Source organism: Heteronotia binoei, chromosome 1, assembly GCF_032191835.1.
Source record: "Heteronotia binoei isolate CCM8104 ecotype False Entrance Well chromosome 1, APGP_CSIRO_Hbin_v1, whole genome shotgun sequence".
Lineage (NCBI taxonomy): Eukaryota > Metazoa > Chordata > Lepidosauria > Squamata > Gekkonidae > Heteronotia > Heteronotia binoei.
This window is the reverse complement of record NC_083223.1, coordinates 78,053,167-78,077,419: the sequence shown is the minus strand read 5'-3', so window position 1 is coordinate 78,077,419 and position 24,253 is coordinate 78,053,167.

Genomic DNA, 24,253 nt, shown 5'->3' with positions numbered 1-24,253 from the left:
ACCCACTCCTTCCGCATAGGTGCGGCTTCTACCGCCGCGGCTATGGGATATGAGGGCGATGCCATTCGCCGGGTGGGCCGTTGGAGGTCCCGGGCCTTCAGGTCTTACATTCGCCCCCTGCTGCCGTAAGTATTTTTGGCCTTTAGTTATGTTGGTTATTAATATTGTTGAATTTACTGTTTCTTCTCAGGTGCTGTGGCTGGCCGGGAAAGGAGGAGGATCCTCATTTGCGGCCACAGTATTGTCTTCTGGGCGGCACATCAGGCGCGTCGGATGCCGGGAGGACCTCAGTTGGGCCTGAGTGAGCAGGCCACGATTGAGTGGCAGGGCCGGCGAGGAATGCGGTGGGCAGGACTCCTCTCACTTTTGTTCAAGGAGAGGAGGGGCCTGCCCCCCCATATCTTGGTGATTCACCTGGGGGAGAATGATTTGGGCCTTGTAAAGGGTAAGGCCCTATCAATTCAGGCCCGGGATGACATCACCCTGATAAAGCGCAGGTGGCCTGGCGTCCTCGTCCTGTGGTCGGCCATGTTGCCGCGCCGGGTGTGGCGGGCAGCTTGGGACCCGGAGGGCCTGGAGCGGGCTAGGTGGAAGGCTAACAGAGCCTTGCGTATCGCCATGGAGGCGGGTTTGGGAAAATACGTCCCGCATCCTTCTATTAAAGCCAAACGTGCCGAATTGTATAGGCCAGACGGGGTGCACTTGTCGAAGAAGGGCAATGAGGTCTTTTTGGCCGACCTCAGGCAAGGGTTAGAGCATGTCCTGGCTTGTGGGGGATCAGTCGCCTAAGCAGAGGCTTGGCGCTGTCCTTGGCAGGTTTACCCTTGGGGACATGTTCGATTTGGGGCATTTCGGTGAGCGCACATGGCAACGCACCTTTGGGGGTGCAGGGCCTACCTGGGGAACCTATGCTGTACGGCGCAAGGTTGGCTCCAGGGAAGCCTGGTGATCCAGTCATTAGGGAGTGGTCCACAGCCCAGGCTGTACGGCACGGGGAGGGTGGAGCTCAGGTGGACTGGATCTGTGCCTGGCCGGCCGGTTTTGAGCCGTTGGGTCGGCTCAATCCCGGGGCCTGTGGCTCGCCCTGTTTCAGGTTGGGGAGGTGGTCTTGGTTTTGACCCCTGGCCCATCCTGGCCCCACGTTGTTTTACCCATTGCCATCATTTAATAAAGTGGCCCTTCTTACCAACTTGTTGTACGTCTCTTCATTCCGTATGGGGGGGCAATAGCAGCAGCAGGCAGGTGCTGCTTCAGGATTTGTACATCACCAAATTATTTGGATTTCAAGCAACAGACCAGATGTCAGTACTGATGCTAGTTGGGGTTTGGAGATGGAGATTAACAATGCCACCCTGGCAGAATTATACCCTTCTGAGTTCAACGAAGCAAATTCAACTAAAATCACGTTGGTGGGGCTCACCATATCAAAATACCAGCTTCATACAGAACATTATTTGTGTGCAGGACAAAAAAAAAACAGCAACAAAATAACTGAAAAGTGAAAACAGATGTGGTTGCTGATGTTTAAATGGCAATTTGTACCTGTTTTAGATGTATCTTTCTAACCAAGGTCCTGTCCACATGGACAGGAGACACTGAATGAGCCTACTTGTTTAAAAATTGAGGTTTGACACGTAGCAAAATACCTAGATGGAGCAATTTTCTGTTATTAGATGGAATTGGACTTTGACCTTTAGCTGCCTGCTAACATATTTCCACATAAACAAAGGCTGTGTATGTGATTGCTTGAAACCTAGGCTTCAGTAACAGATTTCCACACACACACACTCATTACCACCCAGACTGAAAACTCCTTTGAGATGAGTGGGCAGAAGAATAGCAACAGCCGCAACTATGATTCAAGGTTTATTTCAGGAAGAGCGACCAGATTAATTTGACAGTCACATGCACTCAATCTCACAGAGGATGGTGAAATTTCTTCAGCTGTGTTCTTCTTTCTAGCAATATTTAAGAAGACTGAAAACTTTTTCAGAACAGCAAGCCTACAGCTCATTAGCTGTCAACCTAACCTGTTAAAGTCAAGTTAAGAGATTTCCCCCTGGCTAGATGATCCATCAGTATTACTGTCTGCTGAAAGGCTCCAAAAATTAAATTGGTACTGGAACATTTAATTGCTACAATAGTGAGTGAGCTAGAAAAGGCTTTCACTGTTTCACATAACAGACATGCAAAATCCCCAACATGGAATCCCATCCTTAACATTTTTGTGTATTAGCAGACTCCACGTGTGCTTGGACCAGTTTTGCCATTCATCTCAGCAGCACAGGCATCTCCTAAAATAAGGGTATCAAACATGACCTGCAGGCCAGATCTGGCCCCCAGAGAGCTCCAATCAGGCCTGCAGGCAAGTAGCCATCATCTGCTTCCTTCTTCCTTGCCTGCTTTGTTCAGCTGCCATTTTGTGTTTCTCTCCTGCTCTTTCCGTCTTCCCCCTCCCTTTTTCCAAAGGGAGGAGGAGGGGGAGCTTCAGTCAATAGGGGAGCTTGCCTCCATGAAAAGGGAGGCATCCAAGATCACTCCCAAGCTCTTCACCTGTTGGGCCGGCACTAATGTGGCACTGACCAAGGCTGGGAGTTGGATGCACATACCTACCCCCCCCCCACCCGGCCCAGATACAGGACCTCTGTCTTAGCTGGATTCAGCTTCAGCCGGCTCTGTTGAAACCACCCAGCCACGGCTTCCAATGCCTTGGACGGCTGGTCAGGGTCGGCGACTGGCCAGCCACTCATCAACAGATAGAGCTGGGTGTCATCAGCATACTGGTGGCAACCCAGCCCAAAACCTCGGGCAATCTGGGCATGGGGACACATATAGATGTTAAATAATATTGGTGAGAGAATGGCTTCCTGAAGCACTCGACATATAAATGGATGCCGCAAGGAAGCCTACTTGCCAAGCACCACCCTTTGTCCCCGTCCCCGGAGAAAGGATGAAAACCATTGTAAGGCTACCCCCCCGAACTCCAGCGACGGCAAGGCAGTGGGTCATAAGATCGTAATCGACCGTGTCAAATGCTGCTGACAGATTGAGAAGTATCAGCAGCACTGACCCGCCTTGATCCAGATGCCATCTTAGATCATCTGTAACAGCGACTAGGACAGTCTCCGTCCCATGGCCTGGGTGAAAGCTGGACTGGAATGAGTCCAAGGCAGACGTCTCATCCAGGAAAACCTGTAACTGCTCCACCACCACTTTCTCAACTACCTTACCCAGAAATGGTACACTCGAAACTGGGTGGTAGTTGGCCAAGACCCCAGGGTCTAATGATGTTTTTTCAAAAGCGGATGGACCACTGCCTCCTTCAATTTCTCTGGGAAAGTCCCTGTTGAAAGGGACAAGTTGACAATATCACCCAAAGAGTCCCTGATACCATCTTGGGAGGCTTTCACCAGCCAGGATGGACAGGGATCCAGGGGGCAAGTGGTAGGCTTCACTGCAGCCAGGATCCTGTCCACATCCTCCTCCAAGAGCCTGCTGAAGCAGTCCAACATAGGACCAGAAGATGGCCAAGGAGCTTCCAGTTTGCATACTGTATCAATTGTGGCGGGTAGGCCCTGGTGGAGAGTCAATTGTTAGTCATTGACCATCAGCTTTGTATGTAACTAACCTTTCAGGAATTTGATTCATTTGTTTGGGTTAAGTTCCACCCCCCCCCCTTCCCCTCTTCCTCTTTGGACCTCAACTAAGGATACTGTACAGGCTTTTGGGATCTATCAACAGCTGTTTTCAATCACCATGATTTCCCAGCAACCACAGATCCAGACCCTGTGCTGTGTGCTACTATCAACTGCAAAGAAACTTTCTTAGAGATGCAAAGGAAGGATGGATGTGTACACTTCATCCAAGTAAGATGGAGGTGGACAGTGCAAAGTGAAGGTGCTATCTGACATCAAACAGATCTGAACGTCACTTCCATTTAGCCTCACCCTCACTACCTCTTTATCCTTCACCCCAGGATATCTTTACACAGATATTCTGTTTATGACTAGACTACTGTGTTTGGTGATTGCCTGGAAGCTTTCTTTCTCAAATGTATTTATTGATCGTTTATTTTATTTACTTTCTTTGTAACTCACCTTCTCCTCAGTGGGGACCGAAAGCAGATTACATATTTCTTTTCTCCTCCATTTTATTTTAACAACAACTCTGTGAAAGGATCAGACTGACAGTGTGTTACTTGTCCAAAGTCACTAAACAAGCTCCCGTGGCAAAGCAGAAAATCAAACTGGGGTCTCCAAGATCCTATTCTGACACTTTAACCATTATTCTATACTGGCTCTTAATTTTCTGTGATCTCCTTGGAGTAAGGGTGGGATACAAATGTAAGAAGTAAACATCTCCATCCCAGTATAATTTTCAATTCATCTTCTCTTAACTCTTACAACAATAAGCAATTATTTTCTCCATTTTGAATGCACAGCAATTTGTGGCACTGAGTCCATGACTGAGAAAAGACATGCATGGCTGTGAAGAAATTGAATTGCACATCTAGAAGTACAAATCCAGCATTTTCTTTCTTAAATCACACTCTCTGATTATTATCAGTGGACTTGGATAATAAATTTATCAAAGGCTGGGTCCAGACCAGCAGCTTGAGGCACATGGGAGGCAGCTCAAATTGGGACAGTTCAAAATGGCGCAACTGAATCCTGATCAGATGGTTCTGCACAAGTTGCCCTTTCCCACATGGGAGGTGCTTTGGCATGGTCAGACAGCTGTTGTGCACCATCCCGTTGGCACAGTTTGATTTTCTTTTTTCCCATACATTTTTAGTTGTCATGTGCATATGCACTCATGCGCTGTGGGGAGTTTTTTTTTAAAGAATACCAGTGAGTGCCTAAAGCAGATTGGTGGGCTCACACTACCAATCTGCCTTGCTTGTGTGCTTCTGCGTTCAGACACTGGAAAAGCGGATGTCATGAGGCGCAAAAATTTGCTACCACTTAGGAAGTGGTAGTTTTTTGAGCCATGTCAGAGACTCCTAAGGACGGGGTGAGTAAGGGAGGCAGTTGTGCTTGTTTGGACTTGATTTTTTGATTTCTCTGGAAGCAAAGAGAGTTTGCTGGAAAATTATTGAGGCACAAAAGACACAATATGGCCCTGTTCAAACGCACAGTATAATCAGATGTCACTGCTGTTTCCTTCCAGATTTAAAGTGGCTGATCAGACAGCAACATCTGACTCCCGGTATTAACTCGTGGTAGCCCCCCCCCCCAATCCTTTTCGGAACCAGATTATTTTGTTACATGCTCCTTTGCAGTGTTTTTTTAGTTCTCTGGTTTCACCTTGTAGTTTTCTCCGTCTAGATAGTTCTGCTGAGATATTAACCAACTTCCAGATGTCTGAAGGCTGTCCCAGAGCAAAAGGAGCCTCAGACATCTGGTTTACAGTTGCAATTTTTTTTTTTACTACTTAGCTATATGCACATAACCGCATAACCACATAATTTTTAACCTATGTGCATACATAGGTTTAGGGATGCATTTAGGGATGGGGCGGTGGCTCAGTGGTAGAGCATCTGCTTGGGAAGCAGAAGGTCCCAGGTTCAATCCCTGGCATCTCCAAAAAAGGGTCCAGGCAAAGAGGCGTGAAAAATCTCAGCTTGAGACCCTGGAGAGCCGCTGCCAGTCTGAGTAGACAGTACTGACTTTGATGGACCAAGGGTCTGATTCAGTATAATGCAGCTTCATATGTTCATATGCGCATGCGTGTAATGCGCACATGCGCATAATAGTAGAAGAAAAAATGAACTGCATGGTGCAGTCATGTGGACGGCAGAAGATGGTTTCCCTGCAGTGATTTGAATTGCAGTATGGCAGTCTATTCGATAATATTCGAAACAAAGATATTCGGAACAGAACTGGGTCAGTTTAACACAGACTCAACACGCTATGTGAACAGGGCCTATCTGTGCTACCTTGATAGTTCATCTGATTATGTTTTGTTAAGTGTTCTTCTGTCATCCAACTGCTTTCCCAATCTTAAGCAACGAGCATTCTGTTCCTATGAAATACTACTGGGATTACATTAATAAGCCATTTTATTTCCTGAGGACATTTTCATCCGTCTTTCCAAGTTTACAGACAAAAGGTGAGCACCTTTTCAAAGCCTGAAGTGCAAAAACAATATTGCTTAACAGAAAGCAGGTAAGCAAGGACATGCGGAGCTGAAAGGAGATCTCAGGGGTTTAGAAGAAACATTCTCATGTTATTTGTCTGACAGTACACTATCAGGCTCAGCTTGATTCCTCTTTTCAACATGCATTTCAACAGCATTTCAACATGTTCTGTATTTTTATGTGCACACATGAAGCTACTTTTAGCACGTAGTGCTCAGGCTATTGGCAGCTTGTGGCAGGGTATGGGGTGAGTCTTTCCTTGTCCTGCTATTGATGATCCACATATTGAAATTGGCAATATGTGTTTTGCTGCTAAATCATGACCACTCCTCTCTTCAATATCTTCCTTTCCCATTGAGAATTGATCAAGCTCAGTCTAACCCCTATTGTTTGTTAAAACACTTTTAAATTTAACATTTGAGTCTAGAGTTTCCTTCTCACCTCTTTCACACCCCAATAAATCAAGTATATAGAAAAAGGCAAATAATAGGGGGGGGGAGCAAAATGTATCAGAAGGGGGAAGGAGCCTCCTCCATTGTATTCCCTGAAAAGCATTAATTTCAAAATATCTGAGATCATACCACATGAAATGCAAAACAAACGTTTTTAAATAATAATATGCTGACTGGGCTTCATGATTCTGTGCAGTTTGCGTCATCATAGAGAGAATTAAACATTAATTGTAAGTGCCATTGAAAAGGACGTTTTGTTGGTTCTCTGGCCAAACTACTGTCTGGAAATATAATAAAGGGCAACAATAGTTTGGATACAACCAATTTTTTTGGTTGAAAAAGTTTTCTTTGATTAACAAAAACTACTATACTGGAAGGGCATGGAACCGGTGTGTATGTAATATCAATAAGGACGGGGCTATAGTAGGGATAGGAACTGGGTGACATGGAATGAAAAAGCTGTTTTCAATTGCTTAAGATCTCTGCAGTTAAGTTACCAAGTGGCCCTTAGATGCTATAAAACTATATGGCGTCTTTATTTATCATGTCCCACTTTCCTGTGAACCAACACTGGACTGGGGGGAGATTTTCATTGGTAGACCCATTGTGAGGGCAGGAAAGTGAAATTGTAACAGGCAATGAAGAGAGGGCGGAACAGCTTAATTCCTACTTTTCCTCAGTCTTTTCTTCTGAGGCAAACAGTCAGGCCCATACCCACAGGGGGGAGGTGGGGGGGAATGTCCCCCCACCCAACCCCCCTTGGACCTTTATGGTCCCTCCATTCCCCAGCCCCCACTCTCTCCATGCCACTTTGGTGGCCCCCACCCCACTCTGCGGGCACCTGCCTCCCCCTCCCTCCCTCCCACACACCCAACTCACCAATGCGGCGAAATAGGGAAGAGCAGGCTTCACGGGCTCTTTCAAGACCCCCCCTCTGCCGGTCATGTGACCAGCAGGAAAAGCTACTCCAAGGCTGGCAGTTCATACACTGGCTTTCCTGTGCACTAAGCATCTGGCCACCCAGTGCTGAACATTTTGAATGTGCCGGAAAGCTGGCCTTGGAATCGCTGGCCTCGGAGCGGCTTTTCCTGCCGGTCACATAACCGACGGAGGGAGGGTCTTGAAAGAGTCCGCCTGCTCTTCCCTGTTTCACTGCGTTGGTGAGTTGAGAGGGAGGGGGAGGTGCTGCGTGGAGGGGGACTGGGCCACCAGAGTGGCACGGAGATCAGGGCCAGAATGGGGGCTGCCCGGGGGGGGCCCTCCATCCAAATTTTTTCCCATGCCCCCCCCCCATCTGGAATTTTCTGGCTAAGGGCCTGGAAGCAGTACTCAACATGGCAAAAACAGAACATATAATGAGGGTATAGTGTTGCAACCTGGGATCAGCATGGGGTAGTACATAAACACCTAGTTTCTTTAAATGAAACTAAGTCTTCAGGGCCAGATGAACTGCATCCAGGGGTACTAAAAGAGCTTGCAGATGTAGTTTCTTAGCCTCTGGCTATTCTGAGAATTCTTGGAGAATAGGAGAAGTGCCATAAGATTGATGGCAGATGAATGTTGTCCCCATCTTCAAGAGGAAAAAGGAGGATCCTGGTAACTACAGACCCACCTTGACATCTATATCTGGAAAAGTTTTAGAACAAATCATCATACAGTCAGTTCTAGAACATTTAGAAAGGATGGTTGTGATTACTAAGAGCCAGCATGAGTTTCTCAAGAAGAAGTCATGTCAGACTAACCTGATCTCTTTTTTTGAGAAAGTGACTATCATGCTGGATCAGGGGAATGCTGTAGACATAGTTTATCTTGATTTCAGTAAGGCTTTTGATAAGGCTCCACATACTATTCTTGTTGACAAGTTGGTAAAATGTAGTTTGGATCCTGTTACCATTACGTGGATCTGTAACTGATTGATAGATTGCACCCAAAGAGTGCTTGTGAATGGTTCCTCATCCTCTTGGAGAGGAGTGACAAGTGGAGTGCCTCAAGGATCTGTCCTGGGACCTGTTTTGTTCAACATCTTTGTCAATAATTTGGATGAAGGAATAGAGGGAATGCTTATTAAATTTGCAGATGATACAAAATTGGGAGGGGTTGCAAACACAGAAGAAGACAGAAACAGGATACAAGATGACCTTGACAGGCTGGAAAACTGAGCTAAAACCAATAAAATAATTTTAACAGGGATAACTGTAAAGTTCTGCATTTAGGTAGGAAAAACCCCATGCATACTTATAGGATGGGGAATACGTGTCTTAGTAGTAGTATGTGTGAAAAGGATCTAGAGGTCTTAGTGGATCATATGTTGAACATGAGTCAACAGTGTGATGTGGTGGTTAAAAAGGCAAATGCAATTTTGGGCTATATCAACAGAAGTATAGTGGCCAGTTCATGTGATGGTATCGCTTTACTCTGCTCTGGTAAGACCTCACCTGCAGTATTATGTTGTTTTGGGCACCACATTTTAAGAAGGATATAGACAAGCTGGAATAGGTCCAGAGGAGGGGGACAAAGATGGTGAGAGGTCTGGAGACCAAGTCCTATGAAGCAAGGTTGAAGGAGCTGGGCAAGTTTGGCCTGAAGAAGAGGTGGCTGAGAGGTGATATGATCACCATCTTGAAGTACTTGAAGGGCTGTCATATGGAGGATGGTGTGGAATTGTTTTCTGCGGTCCCAGAAGGTAGGACCAGAACCAATGGGTTGAAATTAAATCAAAAGAGTATCTGACTCAACATTAGAAAGAACTTCCTGTCCGTTAGAGTGGTTCCTCAGCGGAACAGGCTCTTCTTCCTTGGAGGTTTTTAAGCAGAGGCTAGATGGCCTTCTGACAGCAATAAAGATTCTGTGAATTTAGGGGGAGGTATTTGTGAGTTCCCTGCATTGTGCAAGGGGTTGGACTAGATGACCCTGGAGGTCCCTTCCAACTCTATGATTCTAAGTTAAAAAGCATTGGACCCAGTACTGAACCCTGCAGCAGCCCACTGCTTACCACCCTCCACTGAGAAAATTGCCCATTCACTCTTTGTTTCCTATTAATTAGCCAGTTTTTGATCCACAAGAGGACTTGTCCTTTTACCTCATAACTCTTGAGCTTACTTAGGAGCCTTTTATGCAGAACTTTATCAAAAACTTTCTGAAAGTCAAAGTAAGCAACATCTATTGGGTCCCCTTTGTCCACATATTTGTTCAACCACTAAGAGAACTCTAACAGGTTAGTGAGACAAGATCTTCCCTTACAGAACCCATGCTGAGTCTTCCTCAATAACTTTTGTTCATCAATGTGCCTATTAATTCTCTCTTTAATAAAGGTTTCCACCAACTTTCCCAGTATTGAAGTCAGACTGACTGGCCTGTAATTTCCTGGATCTCCTCTGAAACCCTTTTTAAAATGGAAGTGATATTAGCTACCTTCCAGTCCCCAGGAACTGAGACAGATTTTAATGAAAGATTACTTATTTTTGTCAGGAGATCCACAAGTTCATCTTTGAGTTCTTTCAGAACTCTTGGATGTATGCCATCCAGGCCTGATGACTTATCAGTTTCAAAATTGTCTATCAGTCATAGGACCTCCTCTCTCATCACCTCAATCTGACTCAGGTCTTTCAACACCCCTCCCAAAATTAGTGGTTCTGGAGTGGGCAAACACTTCTCATCTTCCACAGTGAAGATGAAGGCAAAAAGTGCATTCAGCTTCTCAGCCATTTCCCTATCATCTTTCAGTAATCCTTTTACCCCTTGGTCATCCAAGGGCTCCACTGCCTCCCTGGCTGGTTTCCTGCTTCTAAGGTATTTGAAGAAATTTTTATTGTTGGTCTTTATGTTTTTTGCAATATACTCCTCATAGTCCCTTTCTGCCTGCCTGATTTTGCATTTTATTTGCCACAGTCTGTGTTCCCTTTTATTAACCTCACTTGGACTAGCGTTCCACCATTTAAAATAATTCTTCATATCTTTTACAGCTTCCATTACTTTGTTTGTTCACCATGCAGGCCTTTTTCTATACCTATTTGTGCCTTTCCTGACTTGCAGTATATATTTTATCTGACCTTCTAGGATTCTAATTTTAAAGCTTCCCCAAGGGTTTTGACCTTATTTACCTTTCCTTTCAGTTTCCTCTTCACATGACTCCTCATCTCAGAGAAGTTACCCCTTTTAAAGTTAAAAGTGGTCATGTTGGTCTTTTGGGGCAACTCCCTATTTATAGAAATGGTAAAATCAACAGCATTATGGTCACTGCTCCCAAACAGTGCAATCATTTTTACATCTCTCACCATTACCTAGGACCAAGTCCAGGATTGCCTCTCCCCTGGTAGGTTCTGTGACCATCTGCTCCATAGCACAGTCATTGAGAGTGTCTAGAAATTCAATCTTTTTCTCTTGACCTGAACACATATTGACCCAATCAATATGTGGGTAGTTAAAATCACCTATTATGACACAGTTTTTACATCTAGCCACTATCTTTAATTTTTTCATCTTTTTATAATCATCTATCTTTTGATCTTGTGGGTGATAACAAACTCCCAGAGTTAAGCTTCCTTTTGGGCCCACTATTTCAACTCAAATCATTTCTAGAAGCGAATCTAATTCTTTTACCTTCTCAATCTTATTGGACTGTATACCCTCTCTGACATACAGAGCCACAATGAAGGTGAAAGGCATAAGATTTTTCCTGGGATCTTAGTGCCCAAGCTAGATGATTCTGTGTGTCAAGCAATTTATAGTCCTATGGATGTTCTGAGTAATAAAATATAGTGAAAAGGTGGATGATCTCTTGCATTGTTGTAAATTGATCATGTCTAATGGCTAGCAGGTGGCAGAGAGTAATCCTTGGTTTTATTATGATCTCAGATCAAGTTTCTGAAAAACGATTATCCCTTCTTGATGTGGTCTTGGATAGATGCATAATGAGCAGGTTTAGAAGAAATAAAGGTATTTTTGAATGGCTGTCATTTTAATCTGTATTGTAGTGGAGCAACTTAGACATGGGCTGCTTGGACCTCTGAACCAAGATTCTCTTTGGGCCACCCATCATACTATTCAGACACAAACCAACATCAAATGAAAATTAACCACATGATCAATCCAGTTCCAGAGACACTCCAAATTATCAAGACCCTAAGATTTTTATCCCCCTAGTAACTTTTTCATGACAGGCCTAAACATGGGTATTTGCATTTTCCCCCGAGCTTGTATTTTTCAGAAGTAAAATACCCTGAGAGAAATGTGATCAAAAGCCCCTCAGCATCAACATTATTTTCACCCTCTAAACTGTAGCCACGTCAGCTGTGTTCAATAAGCGAAAAAAAGTCTTATAAAATAATCCACCTTTATTTAACCCAGCAATCTGTGTGTTACCTATCAAAGGCTCATGGGCAGGTTCCTAAAGTAGGGATCAAACATGCACTGTTCATCTGGGGCTCAGTACATTAAAGGTATGATGAGCACATTAGCGACAGTAATGGAAGAACTTTCAGCTTGTGCTCGCTGATTAAACCTAGCACGTTGCTAGAACATCCATTAACAGCAGCATATTGAAAGGAAGTTTCCTCTAGGGAGCAATCAGATTTCTGCAAAGACTAGCCAAGGAGACTTCACATTAAACACAGTAAAATGCAAGGAGCTGGTAATGCCTCAATTGGCAACACTAAGAACAGATATATGGAGAAAATAATGCTCTGAAAGATGGGCTAATAATGAAAAAGACAGAAACACACAGCTTTATTTCAGAAGGATTTTGGTTCAAACTGGACACAACAGGGTTCACATTTGTTCTCTGTAGAGAAAGCAGGAAGTGAGGGATCAAATTTTTACATCAAAGAAGATGCTGTACCACCTCATACTGTATGGCACCACATGTCACTTTTGTCCCAGTCTAACTCTGGTATCAGAAATAATGGACCATTTAGGGGTAGATAAATATATCCTTTTTATTTTATTTTTTGTTTTGAATGTTTTTAAACATCCTGAATAGAACAGACCAGAAATGCAGGATTACCCCAATTCAGTTTATAATTTGTCCACCAGTTGTCATCAGCACAACTGAAATTTTAAGAAACTGCTTGCCTGTGTTGGAACAGTTCATTTGCATAAAACAGTCATGAGTTGTATCAGTTCCCCCCCAAATAAGGACATGAGACACTATTATGCATATTAGCTAGTTTATTAATGGCTGATCTACATAAATTTCAGCGGCCCCATGGTGCAGAGTGGTAAAGCAGCAGTACTGCAGAACTGTAGTCTGAACTCTCTGCTCAGGACCTGAGTTCGATTCCAGCGGAAACTGGATTCAGATAGCCAGCCCAAGGTTGACTCAGACTTCCATCCTTCTGAGGTTGGTAAAATGAGTACCTAGCTTGCTGGGGGGAAAGTGAAAAGACTGGGGAAGGCAAGGGCAAACCACACCTTAAAAAGTCTGCCGTGAAAACATTGTGAAAGCAATGTCATCCCAGAAACGACTGGTGCTTGCACAGGGGACCTTTCCTTTCCTACATAAATTAAACGCGCAATTTCATGCTAACAAGCAGCTGTTTGCTAGAGGCTGTTTTGCCTGAAGCAGAGATTCTTTAAGAAATTTCATTGGTCAAAGTAGCTCACAGAGACAACATATCCTTTCAACATAGAGGTTTAATTAAGGAAACAAAGTCCACAACATGAACAAAGAACCATTTAGTTTTAGTTCTCTTTAGTCACTGGGGGCGTCCTACAGCCAGACCCATAACAGCTCTTAGTCACGAGTGAAGCCCACACTCTCTACTACTACTTGTTTTACTCCTCAGCCATTTAGGTGCGGCCTCCCAGGGCTAGCAACACCTGGCAATCTGCTGAGCCATGCCAACTAGGTGTTAATGCTTGCACCTGGAACTTGCTTAACCCTTTATTGACGAGACTGAATAACTAAGAGGAGATTAATCTTGTGGCCACTTTGGTTATGAAACCTAGCTACCAACATACCTGAAGGCAGGATAACATCACCTGACCACATCATTCCCTTATCCTTCTCAGGGTTCTTCCACAATGACACTACAGCAGCCCATATTGGCTACCACTATTTTTGCAAGACACCCTGATTCCAAACATCAGGAGCATTACTGCTGGCTTCATTTATCCTCAGCTTCATGAGAAATGTGGATTAAAGATAATAAGACTTATCCTTCATGTGCCATTCTAGCAACCAAGGCATTGGTTGATGCTCCTCTGCCACCAAGGGTGTTCTAGCACTGCCAAACACCCAATGCAGGTGGGGCACCCCTGCCTCCACGTTCTGTTGCCCACTGCCACTCTGAGGAAAAAGAGGGAGGAAAACAGTAATGATACAGCATTTGCTCAAAAAAAGTCCTGTACTTGGGTAATATTTTACCTCCTGGTTGGTGAATCTAATTCAAAGGCCAAAAATGGTAAAATACTTTTAGTAATTGTGGTAATAATACAACGGAATAAATATTTGATGGAGCAGCTAGATTTGAGTCCAGTAGCACCTTGGAGACCAAAGAGATTTGTGGGGTATAAACTTTCATGACACAAAGCTCTCTTTGTCCTATTTTGATGGAAATCCATTAATCCTATGAGTGCTAGGCTTTCAGGGGTTTCTATATGCAAACACTTAAGGCACAGCGTCACAGCATTTTATACACTTGGCTTAAAATGTCCCTAATGTTAAAGATTTACTACATTTATATACAGAGGAGAATCAGATGAATTCTATGACTGTGCTTCATAAAATGTCTGCTCCATTAAATTAATTCTGTCATAAATATATAATGCTAGCATGTGCAAAGCTCCTCCTTGTTTTTTTCAGTGGCTTTGTTTCCTTCGAACCCAGTTTTCAAGCCTCTTTCTTTTAATAAATCAGAGGATAAAGTCAATTATTCTTGTTTGTCAAGCATCCTTGCTAACCAAACAATCACATTTTCCTTTAGGCTAACTTAACTATTGACACAGGATATAGCAGTGATACAGCATTTGCCAAAAAAGACAGAGATTTAAGTACACAAATACAGGTGCCCTTTAGATAAAGCCATTATGTAGTAGCTCCAGCCAGGTGAGAGCTACTTTTCCATGAGGTGTCATTCATGCTTAATCCCCCAACCACTTGGTTTCACATCATGGAAAAGCAGCTCCCTTGTGGCCATGGCTACCCCTAAATGGCAGCACGTACATACATGTATTTATTTTGCTGCATTATTGCTAAAAACATATGCAGGCACTAAAGTAACTGCCATTTGTTAAATGAAAGTGCTGAAATCACAAGGTTTTTCATCCACTTCCCTAAGATACTCAAGTTCAGGTTGGTCTTTATCATTTATATTTCAGTATCCTTCTAAATGACTTAGTATTGTGTCTTCCAGAATTGTTTTAGGTGCCTGGCTCTCACACAAGGGGGTATTTGAAAGGCTGCTGGTTGTTGTTGCCAGAGCTGCTGTGATCAGAGGGCTGTAGCTGGCAGAAGGACAACAAAATAAAGATAGATGCTCTGGAAAATGGAGGAAGAAATGGGGCACAATCCAGGAGAGGAGACTAGAATTTTAGGGGAGAAGGAATATTGGAAGAGAACATATACAGAATGGAGGTGTACAGAACCAGGAGCTGCAGGGATGAACAAAACTAAAATTAAAATCTTGATTTGAAACTACAAATCAAAAGTTTTGATGGCAGTGGGGGCAGCATTAAGATGGGCAATTGGCTTTACACCAAACAGGGCTGGCTGCTTGAAACAGCAACCCCATGGAGTTCCTGATCTCTTATGCTCATTAACATGTAGTTATAGTAATACAATCCTAATAATATGGATCAGGGTGGTGAACCACATGTCAGAGTGATGAATTTCCAAAAATGTGTGCCATTATCTAAGAAGGGGGTGATCAATGTTATCTTACTGTTTTGAGTATAAGACAAATATTTGTTGTTTAGTTTCTTCTAATACTGAGTGCTTTTGCAAACATTCTCCTTTGGTGCTCATTCTAAAAGCCAGCTCAGTTCTACCACTTCCTATTTTAAAAGATACATATATGGCAATGCATTTGAACTAGTTTGGCTCCACACTGTCTGTCCAGACCCAGAAGACACTGTAGATATTCTACCACATTCTCTAGCAATAAAATGTGTTCCTATCCTATGTATTCATCACAGAAAACACAGCAACAAGGTAATGAACATCATAAAGCAAAGTTTCAAGAAGAGTGGAACCTACCAACAAAGTTATAGAAATGTTAATTCTGACATTCTACCATATTCTCTGACTATAGATTAAGCTATATTTCTAACTATAGTTTTTATTTACTGGCTTTTCCATTTCAAGAAGCATACTCACAGACATCTAAGTGCCAATGAATGTTTCATTTCACAGATGAATTTTGATATCTGAGCATCCTTTAGTAGGTTTTGGGGCCCAGCAGCAAAAATCTCAAATACCACTTGAAAGATTCTCACTATTTAGGAGGAAAATCAGACATGAGAAACTACTATAATATTAATCTGAGGCAATGAACCTTAGTTTTTAAATATCCAGGAAGTCCTGGCAGTATGACCTGAATTGTCCAGTGTTCATGCCTCAAGGGGAAATTGTTATGGAAGCAACCATAATTAATTGAACCTTTACATTCTGCCTATAGGGTTACTTAGGTAAGAAATAAATGCACATGTTGCTTTGGCAAAGCTACAATCTAACTGTAAAATCATCATAATTTTAAAGGGCTATGGAGATGTTTTAAAATGATTAGATGTTTTAAAATTTATTAGAAACTTTAACAATAATGAAAGATTCTGTATGATAACCCAAATTCTGCAGGTGTTATTGATAACATAGATTTGTTCTACCAGCTATTACTGTGTGTAGTCAAGGGGTACATGTACCTGGCCTAAATAAATGTCCATGCAAAGGGAGTCCATACGTTGTGCAGTAGTTAGAGTGTTAGGATAGAATCAGAGAGACTGAGTTTCAAATCCGCATTCCTGAGGAAGATCACTGGATTACCTTGAGCTAATCAGTTTCTCTCTCGGTATGAAGACAAAGTGGATAAGGGGAAAATGATATTGTAAACAGCTCTGAGAGAAAGAAGTAGGACTTAAATATCTAAATAATAAATAACTCCCAATTCAACTCTCTATCACACTAAGGTATTTCAAGAATAAGAACGAAAATCTTCCTTCCTGTATTTCATTACTTCTAGGAGCTACAGAATTACAGCTGCAGACAAAATGGAGGTGTAATGACAACGCTGCTGCCTGATTCATGCAAACAGATCATTGTAGCTTAATTGTCTGAAAACCGGCACAAATAAGCCTTTGCTTGTCAGGCAGTGCCCAAGTGCTGAAGAAGAATAAAGTGCATACTTCCCACCTATCACAATAAAGTGACAAGGCTCACTTTCAGGGCCTGAAGTCCTGCCTGCCTTTGCCCCAAAAATTCTACCCTATGGGAACTGTGTGACTACAAGAGGTCTCTAAAGTTGCCATTAGACCCCTCTATGGACTTGTCTCATTTCCCTGGATCAATATGAAAGGGTTTTGTGCTTGTGGGATGCACAGGAAAGAAGTTGGGGGAGGGATAGAACATCTCTGTCCCTAAGAAGCCCTCTGGAGGTTATGTGACTTTCTGGACCAACAGGGATGGGTGTCAAGTTTTTGGGATGCATAGGTGAGAGCAGGGATGAATTAACAATTAGGCAACATAGGCACTGACCTATGGGGCCCCATGCCTTGAGGGACCCCAGGCTGACTCCCCTCCCCCAGTTTTCTCCCTGCTTGTAGACCTCTCATCCTGCACACACAGCCAGCAACTGAGCCACTCTTTGCCCGACTTACATGGTGCAGCTGCTGACACAGTTGCCAAGTTTGCCTTTCTCTGCCTTTCCCCTGCAGCTTAGTAAAAGGGGCTTTTGAAAAAGAGCCTGCAGGCTGCAGTGGGGGGCTGCCGGCAGTGGGGTGGACATTCTGACTGAGACAATTTGCAAGGGGGCCCTCGAGATTTCGACTGCCTAGGGGCCTTCACAGGGTTTAATCCAGCACTGGGTGAGAGTTGACAGTGAAAGACACTGTAATAACATACACTAAGCAATGCAGAAATAAAAACAAGCTGCTGAAAAATTCACAGACATTAAAATTAGAATACAGAAAACACACAGGAGCACACAAATACATATAACTTAAAGATAGGAAGACCTAGTTCCAGGGGTCCAGACTTCTCTCCAAAACTATAGTCATTTAATTATTTCGATATTTATACTCCACTTTTCTTCCAGATGGAAACCCAAAACCGCTTACAACATATTTATCCCCTTAATTTTTTCCTCAAACTAAGGAAGGTCAAGCTAAGATACAGTGACTGGCCCAAGGTCTCCCGGTTAACTTCCTTTTTCTAAACACTTTTCTGAGAAGTGCACATCAAGTTTAAGTACAGGTATATCAGCAGCATCTCAATCTCCAGATTCTGTTCCAACTCAGGATAGAAAGGACAAACCAATCCCAGCCTCATTGTTTACATCTAAATTTATCTCCACAAGGAGGCTTTACAAGATAAGCAGGTTTATGGTGCCTCTACTTTAGATAATCTAAAGCACTCTACCCAAAAGATATGAGACTTAGTAGGACCCCTTCATCAATGTACCATAGAGACACTGGTAGCCAGGAAGAGTTCTGTATCAAAATATAAATTATTGAAATGGTGGACAACCCAAACTGCCTCTTGACTACATCCCTGTCTGAAAACTGGCACAAATAAGCAAGGCCCCTGCCACCCACATCCTTCCTCCCCACACCCACCCACGGACAAACCAGACCAGGGCCCCACTTTCTCCTGTGCCTGCCTAACTGATAAAAGGAAGTACTTCTTTACCAAAGGGTGATTAACATGTGGAATTCACTGCCACAGGAGGTGGTGGCAGCTACAAGCATAGACAGCTTCAAGAGGGGATTGGATAAGCATATGGAGCAGAGGTCTATCAGTGGCTATTAGCCACAGTGTATTGTTGGAACTCTCTGTCTGGGGCAGTGATGCTCTGTAGTCTTGGTGTTTGGGGTGGGGACACAGTGGGAGGGCTTCTAGTCCCACTGGTGGACTTCCTGATGGCACTTGGGTTTTATGGCCACAGTGTGACATAGAGTGGTGAACTGGATGGGTCATTGGCCTGATCCAACATGGCTTCTCTTATGTTCTTATGCCCCACCACTGCCCACCTGCAGCAATCCTGGCCAAGCTAGACAGCAAGGCAGAGGAGGGCAGCAGGGAGGCAGGTGGTGGCAAGGGCAAGCACTGTGGGGCAGCACAACAATGGAGGGCAGGCTCTGAGCACATGTGCCACTTTGCCGACCCCACTCCAGTGGAAGTACAGACCCAGGAAGGCTGAGCAGGGGCGGCAGGGTAGTGCTTGTGCTCTGAGGCACTCGAAGCCTTTCTTCCCTTGCTGTAGAAGACTTAAAGCCTCTGAGCATCCTAGGCAGCTCCCTACCTGGCCTACTGGGTAGCTCCAGCCATGCCTCCAGCCTTCTTTCTATTCAGGACAAAGCAAGCTAATTCACTTACAAATTAACAATTGTTCAGTAAGCATAATTCTATAAATTCTCCTTATTTAAGCAATAAATATAAGGGTACTGTTTACACATCACATTTTCTCCTTCCTACAATATTTAATTTTAGGAGGAGCCAGCTGTGTCCAGTTATGAGCACTTCCCCATGACCATACCTAGTTATCCAAAAGTACTAAAACAGGCCTACTACAAGCTGATGTTTCAGCTGTTGTAGCTGGTTATTTAAACTGTGTACTATGGTATATTGAGTACAATTTCCCATCCATGTATTTTAAACTCTGATCAAATCAATGGTTTGTGTATTAACTAGCCTCTCAGATATGGCTGGTAATATGCTTCTCTTTCTAAAGACAGGTTTCACAGTGATGCAGTTTATAGTTTCATTTTAGACTGCATTCCCATTTTATATAGTCAAAGAAATATTTAATCCAGGTCTCAAAACGTTGCCACTCTACAGAATTCTGAGCTTGTACAGTCATAGAGGGCCAGTGTGCAGCCAGTTTTAGTTCAAAAACAGACATGCCACAACTTTGAAATACAGGAGTACAAAAGTGTTGCAAAATTTAAAAATGACTCCCTGTCACAACCAATGTTCCCTCTAGGGTGACCATAATGTCTGAAGGCCAGCCAGGGACACTGGGGGGGGGGGGGGGCGCGCGCGCGCTCCGCGCGCGCGCCCCCGGAAACAGGAAGTGACGTCACTTCCGGTGATGTCATGCCACCACCGGAAACAGGAAGTGGCATCACTTCCTGTGACATCATTTCCCCCGCGTCACCTGCCGGAAACAGGAAGTGACTTCACAGCACTTCCTGTGGCGTCCCCAAAAATCCCCCAAATATCACCGCCGGAAACAATTTTGTTCTCAAATCCTGTATATACTTCATCAGTATATGGGATAAGGCACTTTCTCAACTGTGCTGCATAATGCAGCCTATTTATTTTGTCCTGTTGGCTCTGTTGGCTCTATCTGCGCCACCTTCATCACTTTCGGGGTGTGGATCCCCCAGTGGGGTGGTCTCCCGACTCCCTCCGCTGACTGTTTCTGATAGCCCTGCGCCCCCTCTTTCATTTGATATGTGTCCCGTGCGGGTGCCACCCTCCCGCCGGGAGATGCCGCAAAATGAGCCCCCTTGAGGCTTATGGCGGCAGGGCTCGGGGGAAGCGAGCTAGACTGCTGTTCTTTTGAGGGGTTATAGAGTGTTTCGAGCCCGTCCCTGTGGCATCGGTCCCATCGTTGTGGGACCAAGGGGGCCGGCGCAGCGGCACGCCGAAGCAGCCTGTCACTAATAACACCGGTCAAGATGCAGGACAGGAACCTGGAAGTGACCGACAGGCTGCTTCAGCGTGCCGCTGCGCCGGCCCCCTGGGCCCCACAGGCCCTGCGCAGGCGCAGGAATGCTCCCTCCCTCACTCCCCGCCTTCCCCGCCCGCGCCCGCGGCCCACCGGCTCCGGGGCTGCCTAAACCGGGACCTTTAATGGTCCCGGTATAGGCAGCCCGGGATCCGGGATTGGGTGGCCAGATCCGGGAATGTCCCGGGAGACCGGAACGGTCTGGCCACCCTAGTTCCCTCTAAGCTGCAGAGTCTTGTGAGCAAAAATTCTACTTTGTGAGCTACTGGTATTAAAGTTGTGAGCTACTGACAATAAAGTTGTGATCTATTGCATAAATTGTTGTGCTCTGGGGTCATCTTACCTGAGCTAAGACAAAAATGTGTGAGCTGGAGGCTAAAAAGCTTAGAGGGAACACTGGTCCCAACCCCAGCTACAGACCCTAGAATCACCCCTCACACACACACGCACCCCAGTGGTGATTCTGTTTGAGACAAAAAAAAAATCATCATTGAAATAAAGGATCTTAAGAAAACTCAGAAGATTGTTTATGACAAGTGTGTGACTGCTGATGGGTTTAAGACTCTCCCTTACAGGTATTGCTATGGATACCTGATAACAACCTTTCTCGCCATTCTTGTGAGGCCTAGCATCTATGGGTAAAGTTATTTTATTAAAACAATGCTGCTGAATGCAGAGGGAATGCTTTCCATCATGCCTGAGAATATTGTGCGGTTTTATGCATGTTGGTAACCACTGTATCAAGAATTGCTATGACATTCTCCATTTATAAAATTTTATCAAGAGATTGCCTGCCCGCTTGCTTGGATACTTATCACTAAATTCAGTCACTGTATTAGAAGACTGAAGAGTAACAAATGTTACACCTATTTCTAATGAGGGGTCCAGAGATGAACCAGGAAATTATAGGCTAGTTGTCCCAGATGAATTAGAAGAAACTGTGATCAAATATAGAATTATTAGGCACACAGAAGAACAAAGCCTGCTGAGGAAAAATTAGCATGGCTTCTGGGAAGTGAAGTCCTGCCCCACCAACCTATTGGTGTTCTTTGAGAAAGTGAACAAGCATATGGACAACTGTGACCTGCTAGACACAGTATACTTGAAATTTCGAAATGCTTTTGGCAAGGTACCTAACAAAAGACTCCTGAGTAAACTTAGCAATCATGGGATAAGAGGATATGTTCCCTTATTGATTAAAAACTGATTAAATGACTACAACCGTTTTTGCGCACAGCTTACCTCGCAGTCACAATTCTTTTTTCTGTTAAACACAATTTTATTGATAATATATGGTAACCATATCCATTAATACCTTCTTTTTATCTATCCCATATGCTATTTTCTAATCCCCCTTCCCCCCATTACTTGAGACCCGCCAAAGTTATATACTTAAAATACTAACATTTAAAGGTACCCTTAAACCATAAGAACTTATATTCATATTCTACTTTTTTCTAGTATTTGATCATTATTAAAAAATTGTCCAATATCCTTTTATATTCCATTCTTCTTCTACAAAACATCTAAACCTTTTCTACTCCTTTTCATACACTTCCAAATCATAGTCTCTTAAGATTCTTGTTAGTTTATCCATCTCACTCCATGTTATAACTTTTACAATCCAATCCCATTTTTCTGGTATTTTTTCTTGCTTCCATAACTGCGCATATAATGTCCTAGCCGCTGAAAGCAAGTACCAGATCAAAGTTCTATCTTCTTTTGGAAATTTTTCCATTTGTAATCTTAATAAAAAAGTCTCTTTTACTTTCTTGAATTCATATCCCAAAACCCTTGACATTTCTTGTTGAATCATCTGCCAATACTTTTTCACTCTTTCACAAGTCCACCACATATGGTAAAAAGAACCTTCATGTCTTCTACATTTCCAATATCTGTCTGGCATCTTTTTATTCATCTTTGCCAATTTTTTTAGGAGTCATATACCACCTATACATCATCTTAAAATAATTTTCTTTTATACTCTGACATGTTGATAATTTCATAGAGTTCTTCCAAAGATACTCCCATGTATCCATCTGTATTTCTTTCTTTACATTGATTGCCCACTTAATCATTGAGATTTTACTATCTCATCTTCCGTAGACCATTTTAACAGTAACTTATATATTTTTGAAATTAATTTTTCATTATCTCCTAGCAGAACTTTTTCCATTTCTGTTGCTCACGTCTTATTCCTTCAGTTTTGATATCATTCTCACCAGGCTTTTTATTTGTTGCATTTGAAACCAATCATATTTTTTATTCAACTCCTCAGCAGTTTTCAATTCTATTTTGCCACTTTGTATTTTTAGTAATTGATTGTATGACAACCCTCTCTCTTCACTGGTTTCAGCTGTTATTTTATTACTTCTGCTGGCACTATCCATAATGGCTGGGTTTTAGCGGTTTACATTTGCTATGCAAAAGCTGCGGCACTTCCTGTAACTTCGGCGCAGATGGTGGGAAATCCGACCAGATGCTGCAGAGGGAACAGGATTGTGACTGCGAGATGAACTGTGTGCGAAAACGGTCTACAAAGAATAGAAATACATGGATAGTTTAGAGCAGGGGTGGGGAACTTCCATCCTGAGGGCCATATATGCCTCTCAAGGTCACTTAGTGCGGCCCTCAGGGACTGCTGGGCTGAACCGAGCCTCCTTGGGGCTTGGCTGGCCAGTGAGGATTGTGGGCCCAGCTGTGCTGTGCATCAGCCTCCCCAGGGCCAGGCAGGGATCACAGGGCCCAGATGTACTGTGCGGCAGCCTCTCTGGGGCCTGGCTGGCCAGCCAGAATTGCTGCAGAGCCTAGACAAGTTACTGTCACAGTTCAGTCTGCACTTGATTATCCCAGATGGTGTGGCCTCATATGCTAATGAGTGTGTGACCTAATATGCTAATATTAGGGGATGTGGTCTAATATGCTAATGAGTTTCTGCTGGGCTTTTTCTACAAGGGCATTTGCCTAGGGCGGCAGGCCGGATGTGTGTGTGTGTGTGTGTGTGTGTGTGCCAGATTAGGCTCTCCCCACATGACTTCAAATAGGAAAACAATTATTTGGTGGCCTGAATCATTCTCCCTCCGTGGAGCACTGTTTTTAAGTTGATAATTTTTGATGGCCTGCGAATGATGTTATAAATATCCAAATGGCCCTTGGCAGAAAAAAGGTTCCCCACCCCTGGTTTAGAGGCCAAAAACCTCTGGCTACCAGTCCCAGAAGGCAACATCTGGGAGATGGCCTCCCCCTCTATGCCCTGTTGCTGAACCTCCAGAGGAATTGGTTGACCACTCTGTGAGGCAGAATGCTAGACTAGATGAATCACTGGGCTGATCCAGCAGAGCTCATCTTATGTTCTTATGATCACATTTTACCCACGGATAAAATGAGTCTTTTTATTGTGAATGATATGATGGCCTTTTCATCTGGCAGACCAAAGCTGAGAATGTGTTTACTGCATAAGTGTGCCATATTCATAATTTATTCTGTCTTGACAATAGTCAAACTATCAACCTAAACATGAGCTACATAGTATTATTTTAAAATCCTTGGGATAAATTACAATTAGCAATCTTAACCGGTCATGAAGATACAACCAGAAAACACAACGGCTACCTCATCCAAAGCCAAGTCCTCTTCCAAGGCTTTCTCAGGAACCTCAAGTTCTCCGTCTGATGGATTTTGGCACATTAATATGTAATTACATGCAGTACGTGCAGCAATTTGGATCACAGAGAGTTAGGGTTAGGGAGATCACATGACTCCTTTAGAGGCCTCTCAGAGTG